Here is a 12,179-nt window from a genome sequence, read left to right as displayed (position 1 = left end):
ATTTGCTCTGTGTTTCAATATCTTATTTTTACCTCAGTGATACATCCTGAGCAGTGTGTGATGGGCCAGATCAGCCAAAGGGACAAAACTCTTCAGGCAGCAAAGATGCTCCAGTCTGTGAAATCAACTGCATTTCTTTGTAAAACCTACCTCAGTGAGAAAGAAGACTATTAAAATACATGGTCATGATAATGAGAAAAATAAAATTTAATTGCTGTTACGAAGTCACCATACAGAAAATAAAACATGAGAACGTGGAGAATGAATAAATTGAAGTTGGCTTTTTCAGTCTTACAATCAAGTTATCTGAAACCTCTTTTTCCTTTGCAAAGATTCTCCCCAGAGAAAAATTGCACAAAACTTACAATTTCATGGGGGAAACCTCCCCCCCTCAAAAAAAAAAAAAAAAAAGAAGAAAAACAAAAAAACGAAGAAGAAGCAATGTAAAAATTAAACAAGGCAGCTTTGCATAAGAGTATGAGTCAATCACACTTGTAACTAAGTTTCCTACATTTACTTTTGTGTTCCTTGTGGCTCCCTGGTTTTGTTACACCCCCTGGACCAGACAGAGCAGGGGGATGCAGCTCTTTGGATGTGCAGCACATGAACAATTCTGGACTTTGGAGGATATAAATAGATGTCTGAGCTCAGCTTTGGTGTTTCTGAAGCTCATCTGAAATAGTAGGAGGGGGAAAAAGGCATATGTCACCACATTTTGATCATAAATGGCTCTTTTCTGGAAAGGAATGGCAAGGAAGTGGAACAGGTTTGTGGAAAACAGCACAGTTTCTTCACTTCCCCGTATCAACTACATTTTATGCATTGCCCTATTTTGGCCCATTTCTAGTGCTTCTCTATGCCCACACAATTCTTCCTTGTCAACCTGAACCAACCAGGAAATCCTGTTCAGAAAAACCCATCCCCTGCCAGGGCTCGGCAATTCCCATGTTCTGCAGACAAACATCATCCCACCCACGTGCTCCAGCAACAGACCTGGGAAAATGCAAATAAGGCCATCAGGAAAAATATTTTGGTTTCAGATGATGTTCTGGGTGAAGTTTGCCATTTAAATCTATCCCATTTCTTCCTCTTTCATGTGCAGAAATTTGGCAACGATTGATGTGCAATCATTTGTACAGCAGATACGAATCACATGTGGAGATGTTTTTAGCAATGAAAAGGAGACAGAGGCAAAAGAGGAGGTATCCATAAGGAAAAAAAAGATAAAGAAACATCTCAGTGGTTATTTTTGGGGTTGAGAAGGTTTAATGCCAGCCCAAGTGTGTGTGTGTAAAATTCAGTATGAGAAATAAAGACTCCACTGAACCATCCCTGTGCCCAGTTCACCATCTCCCCCCAGGAAGGTGATCCCACCTTCCCTGGGATCCCTGGGGCCACACCTTGCTTTGGGAGGGTAGGAAAGGGCAGGACAGATTCCCTGGGTTGGGTAGACACAGGTTTCTCTGCATGGGGCAGTGGCTGTTCCCTCAAACCACAGGCTGGACTCTGAGGGGACAGCTGGGAAAACATTCTGTCATCTGCCCCAGGCAGGAATAGCCCACATTACAGAATATCAAGTGGGTAAGGAAAAACCACCTTTTCTCATTCTTAGCAGGGAAACTGTATTTTCCAAACTACCCGTTCCCCCTGGCATTCAAGGCTCAGACTGAATAATTCCTGGGATGGTTTACCTCATCCCACCCAGATGGTTTTGACCTCAGGTTGCCTGCAGGACACAGAAGGATGGAGGCAAGCAAATAAACTGGCAGATGTCATGCATTAGCCAGTCTAGAGACCTGGAAAGGCTGGCAATGGGATAACAGGTTTTCTATTTTATTTTTTGTTAACTTCTCTGTAAGGCCATTCACACTCTGCCAAGTAGCACAAACTAATCAGAGCAGACAGAAACTTCAAGCCAGTTTCCTAGAAATCAGGATCCTTTTTATACAGTGGATACAGAAGTGAAGTGGTGCTGACAACTTTTTAGGGAAAAGAATACCTCAGACTGCACCAGCCCCATAAGGCTTTGGAGGGAAACTGGAAAAGTGCATTTTTCCATAGACACTACCCAATTCTGGCTGTCATGTTCCATCTGCCCCCTCTTCTTCCTTCTTGCCCATACTTCAGAAAAACCATCACCTCCACCTCCTGCCTTTCTCTCACTGGGGACACCCCAGCTCTTTAACTGTCTCATATCTTCCCCCTGTGCAGCCTCAACACACATCCATGAAATCAAGAAAACCAGCCCTGGAACAGGCTAGGAAGCTTCAGAAATCCCTGTTTCTAGATGATTCTAGAATCTGTAGCAGAAGAGGGGAACTTGCTGCTATGGTGACCTAATTCTGCATTTGCTCCTCCTTGTGCCTATGGAACAGATTTCCAGGACCAGCTCCAGGTAGGTGCTCAAAGTCCACCTGAGCAGGAAACGTGGATGAAAGAAGATCCATGTGTCTTAAAGGTCTGTGTACAAGGCAACTGGGCCTCAGACTCCAGCTGACTCCTCCCTGCAGCACTGTTCATGTTCCCAAATAAACAGGAAAGCACACACAAATACTTTCTGTTTGGAGCTTTCTCTGCTTTCCCTCCTTGCCCAGAAGTGTCTCTGCAGAATCCGGGATCCTTTCGCTTAGAGCCTCCCAACACTCTGACTGTCAAACACCAGAATGCCAATCATGAATCACTCTGGATGATGTAAAACAATCTCTTGCATAAATTAAGAAAGTCCAGAGCAAGAGCTAGCGTGAGTAGAGAGTAAACTTCCTCACTGTGGAGCTTGCCAAACTCTAGAAAGAAAACTTTTAAAAAGGGCAGAATGTTCCTATTTCCTGTTGATTTACTCTCTCCAGCCACAGAGGGGATTATGGTGACACAGACCACTCTGGCTTGCTCTAAGGAACGGTCATGACTGGATCATGTCAACAACAGAGGTATTTCATACACACACTCATACACCGTGGCAACACAAATTTCACACCCTTCTCTTTCCTCCTCATAGATAATTGAATAACTGCACTCGTTTTTAGTCCCAAGCAGGGTGCATTGCTTGCACACCTCTCAACAAGCCTTGCACAAGATCCCTTTCCAGGGCAGCACCTCTGCAGGGAGTGTGTGTGAGGAGGGAAAGTCTCTTCCCAAAGCTCCCTGAGCGCCAGGGCAGAGCCAGCACCCCACACTAAGTGCCAAAGCCACGAGCACAGGGTGAGGGGTTTTCCTCTAGCGCAGGACCCGTGAGGAGCACGGCCGGGGAGAGCCCGTCCTGCTCCCCAGGTGCTCCCTGTGCACTGCCTGGGAGCCTCTCCCTGCCTCTGCTGAGCTCCCAGCCGCACGTTCAGCCTCTAATTTGGGAAAGGAAAAACCCAGGCTGGCCCAGCTCCACCCTGGAAATACAGCCCACCTATCTCCTGTGCCAAAGCTGGTGTTCACAGCTTCCCTAGACCGGGTCAGTGGGTTCTCCCCAGCCCTGCACAGCGCGAGATGTGGATCCACAGGGATGCCAAAACACTCACTGAGCTCTGTGCACAGGAACTGCATTTCTGCACCTCACAAAATCTCCCCTGAAGCTGTGGTTTCCTCTCCCTTCCATCACACAGCCATAGAAGAAGCCATCCAAATCTCCTGGGACAACCCAGCCATCCTACTGAGCCCCTCACAATAACAAAGCCAAATGAAGCCTTGGTGATGGAGTGACTGAAAAAAGCTACACGAAGAGGGAATTTCTTAGCACCACTTCAAGAGGAAAATTTTCTCTTTTTCTTTCTTCAAAGAGAAAAATTGTTATTTCAGTACTGCACAACCACAGCTGGAAACACACGGATTGCAGGCTACAGGCATGGCCTCATCAGCTAGCTGAAAAAAAGAAAAATGTTTAATTTGAAAAACTTTTAATCTAAAATTGAAACATTAATTTTAAGGGGTGAAAATGGCAGCAGTATTTTGCTAAAACCATTCAAAATTTCAATTTGGAAAATGCAACTCACCCTTTGGAGATAATTCTCCTTAAGGATTTAATCACTCTGCAAAATATTCATCATTGTCATCTTCACCTTTCTCCTGCAGCAAGTTAAGGCATGAAGTTAAGACATAGTGTTCTCCTCCAGCCAGAGAGCCCAGGAAGGGCTTCCCCATTCAAATCTGTGATCCAAACCACTGAAGTGAAGATCTGTCTCAGAGGAGGTAGAAGTGAAGTTCTACCTCAGACCATTTTTTATTGTCCATACACTAAAGGAGAACTGCAGGAATGGGGATAAGACCCCACCTCACTTCCTGCGACATCTGAGCTTCGTTGGGATCATGGTGGAGCTCAGCCTCGCGTCCCTGAGCTCTTATGGGGACAGAAATTACAAGGTTTGTCTGTGCTGAAGTTTTCCAGACATTCCCCAACTCCTGCAGAGCTTTTTCCCTTCCATCCCCACACTGGACCTTGTGACCAGCCCTACAAGGGTCATTTCCCATTTCACCTTGCTCAGAGTCCCCTGTCACTGAATGCTGGGAGGCTTTTTTCAGCCCCTGGCATCAATCAGATCCTTTTACTTTGAGAGAGGATGCCCAGGAAAGAGAAGGGCTCCCAAGCACAGCTCACAGTTTCTGACCATGCTTCACTGTTTTCTGGGCTCCTCAGTGCCTCTGGCAGAATATCACTGAAATTAAGTATTAACAGTTTGATGAGAAAACCTTTCCTCACTGTGGAGGCTTCAGCAGCCTCTTTTTGGCAATGCACAAAAGTCACCAAAAAAAAAAAAAAAAAAAAAAAAAGAGTTGGAATTTTCCAACATTTCGTTTCCCTTTAAAGCAAAAAAAAAACAAAACAAAACAAAAAAAGAGCTTTTCAAAGGGAAAACAATAAAATAAAATTTAAAAAAAAAAGAGCCACCACCAAATTCAGTCCCCAGACATGGAAAACGCAGTTGAAGGAAAAATTTTTATGACTTTCCCCTCCCATGAGCAGCTGGTGTCAATAGCATTTTTGAAGGAGCACAGAAGATCAGAGAGATATTAATTGAGATTAGATAAATATGGGGTGCTGGAACACAGGAAGCCCAGCCTTACATTGTTGCTGCTTATCACAGTTATTTAGGCCACTGAAGAGAACAACTCCTACAGCCTCTGACACCTCTGCTATCCTTCAGCCAAAATCTTCCTATGAATTTGAAGGTCCAACAAAAAGTCGTAAATCTGCACATGTAAATAACTGGGATGTGTTTAAAATTTCCCAGCAGACAAGCAACTTATCAAAAGCAGTCTTTTCACAAAAATGTGTGACTCTTGGAGACAAAAAACCCCAAACAGTTCTAAGTTAGTATTTATAGTCAAAATAGCTTCTCCACAGGGTTATTGCTCCTAGCACCAGCTGGCTTCCAGGTATTCTCCTGGCAGACTATTCCAATTTGCTGTAGGAGATGTTCCAAAATGTTTCAATAATTAGGCAGTCTTTGAAGCAAGAATTTATACTTTCTGTATAAATTGTAAATGTAAGGACTGTAACCAAAGGACTCATCCAGCTTTTTTTAAATCCTTCTCCTGCAGCCCAGGCAGAGCCACATTAAAAGCAGGAATGACTCAAAATCTAGAGCACATGCTTAGGACACAGATTTGATATTCAAACCTACAGAACACAAGAAAACTCCAAACAGGTCTTTTTGCATCCTTAGATGGAAGATGAAATTTTTCACACACAAAAATTTTGCAAGAGACTGGAAAGAAGGAAACCTTCCTGATGTATTTTTTTTTGACCTTTTATTTACAAAGGCTCAGTCACAGCCTGCATCTGAAATACAACACACAAAACTGACAAGCCTGAGAGAACAAAACCTGTTTGTTCCCACCCCCAGGTCAGAGCTCAAATTGCTAATTAGCACCATGGCTGTGCCCAGGGATTCTCCCCATACTACAGCCTTTCCAGAGGGATAAATTATCCCATAGCAGCAGCAGTTTCTTTAAGGTCCTTATTTTACAGTGAAATATCTTGTGCCTTTTTTTGTGTACTGATTGTGAATTGGGCTGTAATTAATAACAAGGCAAATATTTGGGTTTGGTGAAATACAATGAGCCCCCAGTCCCATTGGGTGGTGTGGGAGAAGTGACTTGAGTGACATGTAAGACTGGCATAAAAGACTGAGAATATGGATGAATATAAGGAATTAATTCTGAGAATGGAATAATTCATTAGAAAGGAACCTATCATCAGCTCTGCAATGGTCTCCATAATTCCCCAAACTGAGCAAAATGTTGCCATCAAATAAAATAATGAGAATAGTGGTGTGGTTTGGGGGAGAACAGAGAGGAAAGGAGGCCTTTTTGTTGGGTATTTATGGCCAGGGATGCTACCAAGCATCTTTGGGATGCAATGATGCATCCCAAGATCTGTCCCAAATTACAGATGTCCAGGTTTTACATATAAAGAGAACACAGATGACAGGGAGTGGACCCAGAGACATTGACAGGAAGGAGAAGGGCACCAGGCTGAGCAGAAGTGGCTCCCACAGGAAATTAGGGGGAAATATACAGAAAAATTCTGTCTGGCTCTTCAGCTGATGAAATAAGGAAGCAGCTTCAGTAGGGGGTTTTTTTATAAGAAGCCAAATGCAACACTGAGTTACCTTCAAGTGTTGTTTACTTGTTTGGACTTTTTTTTTTTATTTTGAGGTGAAACAGAAACTTTAAGGAATATATGGAAAAGAAACTTTCAAAAAAGGTGTGCCCCAACACCTTTTACAAATGAAAATTCAAAGCTTCTCATGAGCAAATATTTTCCTCCTGTTTTATAAAGGTGGAGAACAGGGAACAGAAGCACAAGAGGTATTTTAAGATTTTTCCTGAAGTCCAAAGGTGACAAAATAGAGAAATTAGGATGACTAAGTACAAATGTAGAAGTTCATTGAAATAAATTTGTCCTGTGGAAGATCTTACATTGTATTTGTCCTCCAAACACCCACCTGAAAGCAGCAATTCTGCCCTCGAGTTACTGACTTAATTCCATCCACTTCAGTGGTGCGTTTCCAAAGCAGTGGTTCATCCCAGTGGAACTTAAAAGTTCTTCAGGGGAAACTCCTGAAAGCAACTTCTCCTTTGCAAAAGGACCTGCCCAAGATTTAATCTTCCCCTGAACAATTACTTCTGTTTGATGAGGAAAAAAAACCCCCATAAAACTGTTATAGTTGGTGTCAGCTTAAACCACACACGAACTAAGAAATGAAAGAATATCTCTATTAAGGCAGCTTTTGTAATCTAGTATCTGTCTCTGAAAATGAATGCAAGCACCTAAAAATAGCAAAAAAACCCCCTTTGGGGCATTATTACCTCTGAAGAATAAATAGCTCCAGAATTTTATCCAGCACACAAAATTCCTCTGCTCCAACCCCCTCCTGTTGGCAGGCAAGGAGCCAATAAAAAATAGATTTGTAATTAAAATCCCTGGAATTTGTACAGTCAAGCTCTTCATTAACATTCTAATTTTTAGATGTTGAGTTAGCACAAGAACACCACATTTCAAGATTTATCACTGCAGCTTTGGATTATTCTTTCTATATTTAGCTCTTCTAACCATCTCCAAACTTCTAACCTCACCAGAGTTGTTTTATTAGCAGAGAATTTAAGTGTCCACACAAACACTTTTTCTTAAAGAGTCTAAATTTTTTCCTGCTTCTGAAGAGTTTCTTCTTTTTCTTTTCCATTTATTTTCTGTGTGGCAATTACACAATTGCATGTTCAGTTTATTGTTTTATTTCTCTTGGAGTTCTAAAAATGACAGCCTTTCTCAGTAATGGCCTTAGCTTACTTTTCCTTTTTAGGAGATTTCCAGCCAATTTGGATTTAATAGAATATTGTTTAAAAAGAAGAACCTGTTTCCAGCTGCCAGTGGTATCTGGGAATGCACACCAGCAATGTAACTCGGCACAAATTAAAAGAGAAAGTCATCAAATATAAAACTTCTCATGTTGGGTAAAAACTACTTTAAAAGGGAGTTAAAGCTGATATTCCAAAACCATAACTTTGTATGAGCAATCCTACTACAAAAGTAACCAACACAAAATAAATACAAACTAAATAAATAGCATCATTTTCTGCATTTTAAATAAATACATAAATTTGAAGTTCATTTTAACACAAAATGAACACCCAATAAGGTATGAAAACAAAGAATATATGCAGTCAGCAATACTGTCTGTGTTTGAGGCACAAAAGCTCAGTGTCAAATCTCACAGACACAAAGTATATTTCCATATTTTCTCCATTTAAAGTGTACTTCCAAGGCAGTAATCCTTGTTTCACCAGTTTTGGTGTTCAGACCTCCCTTCCTGGGAGCAAGACATGAAGAAGACAAGTTCACTGAGAATTTCACAGAGCACAGGGAAAAGCTGTTGGTTTATGAAGAATCATGGCTAGAAAAGCATAATTTTAAATCTGTTTTTAAGCTGACGGTAGGGAAAGCATTTCCATAAATTGAACAGGTAATTTGTATCTTCATTACCCCACAAAAAAAAAAAAACAACTAAAAAACCACTTTGGCCTGAGATCAGGAACTGAATTTCACAATGAACTTTCTTTTTAATATCCTGAACAGAGATAAATGGGCTTTGCTCTGAACATGTGGCAAAACTGAATAAGCTGTGAAAGAAGAAATCTGTAATTTTGATCACAGTTCTCCCTCTCCCTTAGTGAAAAATGAGTTTTTCTCATCCCTGAGCAGAACAAGCATGACCCCAGCACTCGGTCAGGACTAACCTCCTCTGATGAGTAAGGTCAGTGTGAGTGCATCCAAAATACTTAAGCAACCAAGTGCAGCATACCACATGAAAATGAAGGGATATTATCAGTTTCTGCTGGGCGATGAGCACAGTCCACCCTGAGTGCATGGATGCATTCTCAGAGTGTGAATTCACACGTACTCAGCCCAGTGGGATCCCACCAGGGAAAACTTGCCAGATGCTTGATTCAAGAGGAAAGATTTTCAATTAGCACAGTTGGATACCATTCTCTTCTCTTTCTGAGTAAAACAACAAAATACAGGGCTAAAAAATGTCACAATGAATCACGTCAAGAGTCCTTCAGACAATTTTAGAACAATTATCACTCAAGGAAGTTGATTCTTAATTTCCTCCATTAAAACCTTCCAGCCTCAGTCTAATAGTGAAGCACTGATAACCACACTGCCTTCAAGTGCATATTTCCAGCAAAATTCCATCAACGAAGAAGACAGGAACTATGCTACCAAGAAGCAAATTTGAAAGTCACACTTCGTAAATGCTCAAGATGTTATTGATATTCTACACAGACACCCTACAAGGATGAAAGAAACTCATTTAAAAAAGACAAAAACCTAGCATTAAAAATGTTCCACAGTTTAAGACAGCCACAACTGGATCAGCAGCAGGTGAATCAAAATTAGACCCCAGTTGTCTATGCTTTCCAAAGGAAGGACACGTAGCACAAAAGGGTTCACGGTGCACCCACACAGCTGCAGTGGAACTGCTGCTGTCTGCACACAGGGACAGCCCTGGGGCAGGAGCTTGAGAGGAAAATCATCTCATTGCTCTCTAGGCTTCCTTCAAGGCCAATTTCTCATGTCCTAGGGAGCACATGAATAATCCACCTCTGGAATTGTATCAGGAGGTTGTCCAAACAAATGGGAAATTATTAAAACAAGTGGGAAGTTGTCTCCATGGTGTCTCCAGGCAAAATAAAGATGCTCAAGGTGGTCCCAGCAGCAGCTGCTTCTGGGCCGGGAGGTCTTTACAGGGACTGTAAAGATGGAAAAAAGTCCTGGACCAAGGACTGGTGGAATACAGAACAGTCAGGTTCATTTTAAGTTACATTGCCAGGAAACTGAGACAGGATAAGTTATATCTGGATTATGATGGGAGGAGGTCGCTGCTCAGGAGAATTGGTATCTACAGGTCATCAGACCTTTAGGATAGGGCAGATTTGCTGCTTTCCAAGAGGGATCTGCCACGTACAGGTGTCTGAAATACCTAGAAAATAAATAAATACCCACTCCAAAGAGCAGCAAACAGGACCGTGTCTCTCTTAACACCTTAAAAAAAAAAAAGTGACCACAATATTAAATATCTATAGTAAGATAGATGCTAAAATATTTGGGGCAGCAAGTCTGCAGGCAGAGTAGCATAAATGCACTTTGCAACTTTTCCTCACTGAAGGAAAAAAAGAAAACCAGTTATTTGGTCTCATACTAAAATGGGATTTTCTACATTTCAGGGAAGAGATTAGAGTATAAAACTTTCTAACTCACAGAGATGAACACTGAATTCCTCACATTCTGTATTCATGTCTTCTCCTGCATTCTCTCTTTCAAGTCCTTCTAATTTGAGTTGCAGATTCAAATAGCTGCAATTATGGAACAATTCAACCACAGGACTGGAAAAAGGAAAAGGAAAAATAAAACCCTCACCACAGCACAGTTTGGCAGTGTGTGTTCTGCTTTAAACAAGGATTAAAATTAGAAGGATTGTTCAAAATCAAGTAAATTCTTGCAAATTCCTAAAATATTGTATAATTTCTCTTTATTACTCCTCAGCTGCAATAGGTTAGTCAGAACAGTAATTTTCCTTTCTGTGGGTGTTGTTCAAAGCTTCTGTGAGGACACCTAGAAAATTCACCCGTTGCCAAGGCTGTATTGGGATTTTAAGAACAATTGAAGCTAAATTTCTTATACAGCCTGAAGCATTGAGAAAAAATCTGACAACCAGCAAGAAGCCTCTTTTACAAGCTCCCTTCTGCAAAGCTGAGCAGAGATCAGAAGAATCTCAACACACAAAATCTGGTGCAGACTGAAATTATTGGAAGAAGTAAATTTATCTCCATCTTATTGTCATAATAGCAACCAGCCCTTTGGCTGACATTCCAGACTATTCAATCCCTATTCTGTTGTAAGGAATTTGAGACACACAGTGGAAAACTGTGATTAAATCCAAGTTTCTCATGTGAGTAGGACCCATTTGACCAGCACAGGCATTTCCAGGCATGGCCCACTCACTGCAGAAATGCTTCCCAGTGGATTACACACCTTGGGCAAAATGCCAGGGGGACAATACGATGTGGAGAGCCCATGAAGAGCTTGCTACCTGCAGGAGATCCCTGGAGATGCCCCCCAGCAGGTTCCCTGCAGGCAGGAAGGGGCAGCAGGACATTTACACATCACCCACGAACCAACACCAAGGCAAAGTGACAGGTTGTGTAATTTGGGGATTTTCCAGCCTCAGAAAAGAAAACTGGAAATTCAAATACAGTCATTGCTACACCTGTGTCATGTCTTCTGAGTCAGGCCCAGACACCCCAGCAGCAATGAAGAATTACCATTTTGTTTGGTTTCAGATTTATTGCCTTTGATGAAGAGTAGTCAAAGGTTAGTTTGGGCAGTTAATTATCTGCTTGGAAGCAGTCTGTCAAATTAGCATCAATTTTTTCAAAGAAGATACATTCAAAATGCCTAAAATGCATCAATACAGAACAGACAGTGGATTACAAAAGGGAACCCAGAACTGTGAGTTTATCTTTTCTTTTGCTGACGCTCCTGAAAGAGTGATCGAGGTCAGTTTTCAGGTGAGGAACATGGTGCTGCAAAAGAACCTGCATTGTGTTTGTGACCCTCCTGGTCACAGCTGTGCTGTCCAAAATCAAAAGAAATAAATAACCTAAATTTTATGGATAAATTCAATTTTATTAAGGTGTAGCTCACTGAGTTGTGCTTAAAGCCAAGACAAAAGTTGGATGTGGAAGTCCTAAGGGATCTCTGTCTGTCACTGAGCTTTACATTGAAAAGCCAGAAAGGGATCGGGCCACAAGAAACAACCAAGAAGCAAAGACATCCCTGTGTGACTAAGAAGAAGTATGAAACACCTCTTAGGCAGTTAGCTGATCGTGAAAGTATTAAAAGTAGTTGCATTAAAATTTCATGAGAGATTTCCTCCTGCCTCTCTCTTAGTTACCCTTCTGCTAACACATATTCAGAAATACTTTTTTTGTGATCACATCACTGGCCAGGTGTTTTATAAAGCAGAATGAGCAACAGGCAAACATTTATTAGACCAGTTGCTGAGCAGTGAACAAATTACTTTCTGTGCCACAGTAGGACAAACAAGCCAGGCTGAGTGGTCCATACATAAACACTAATGATCTCATTAATCAATTTTATTAATCACTACCAAAGTAAAGGCCACACTTCT

The sequence above is a fragment of the Cinclus cinclus genome, chromosome 8 (genome assembly GCF_963662255.1).
Source record: "Cinclus cinclus chromosome 8, bCinCin1.1, whole genome shotgun sequence".
Taxonomy (NCBI): Eukaryota; Metazoa; Chordata; class Aves; order Passeriformes; family Cinclidae; genus Cinclus; species Cinclus cinclus.
Note: the sequence above shows the minus strand (reverse complement) of the source record.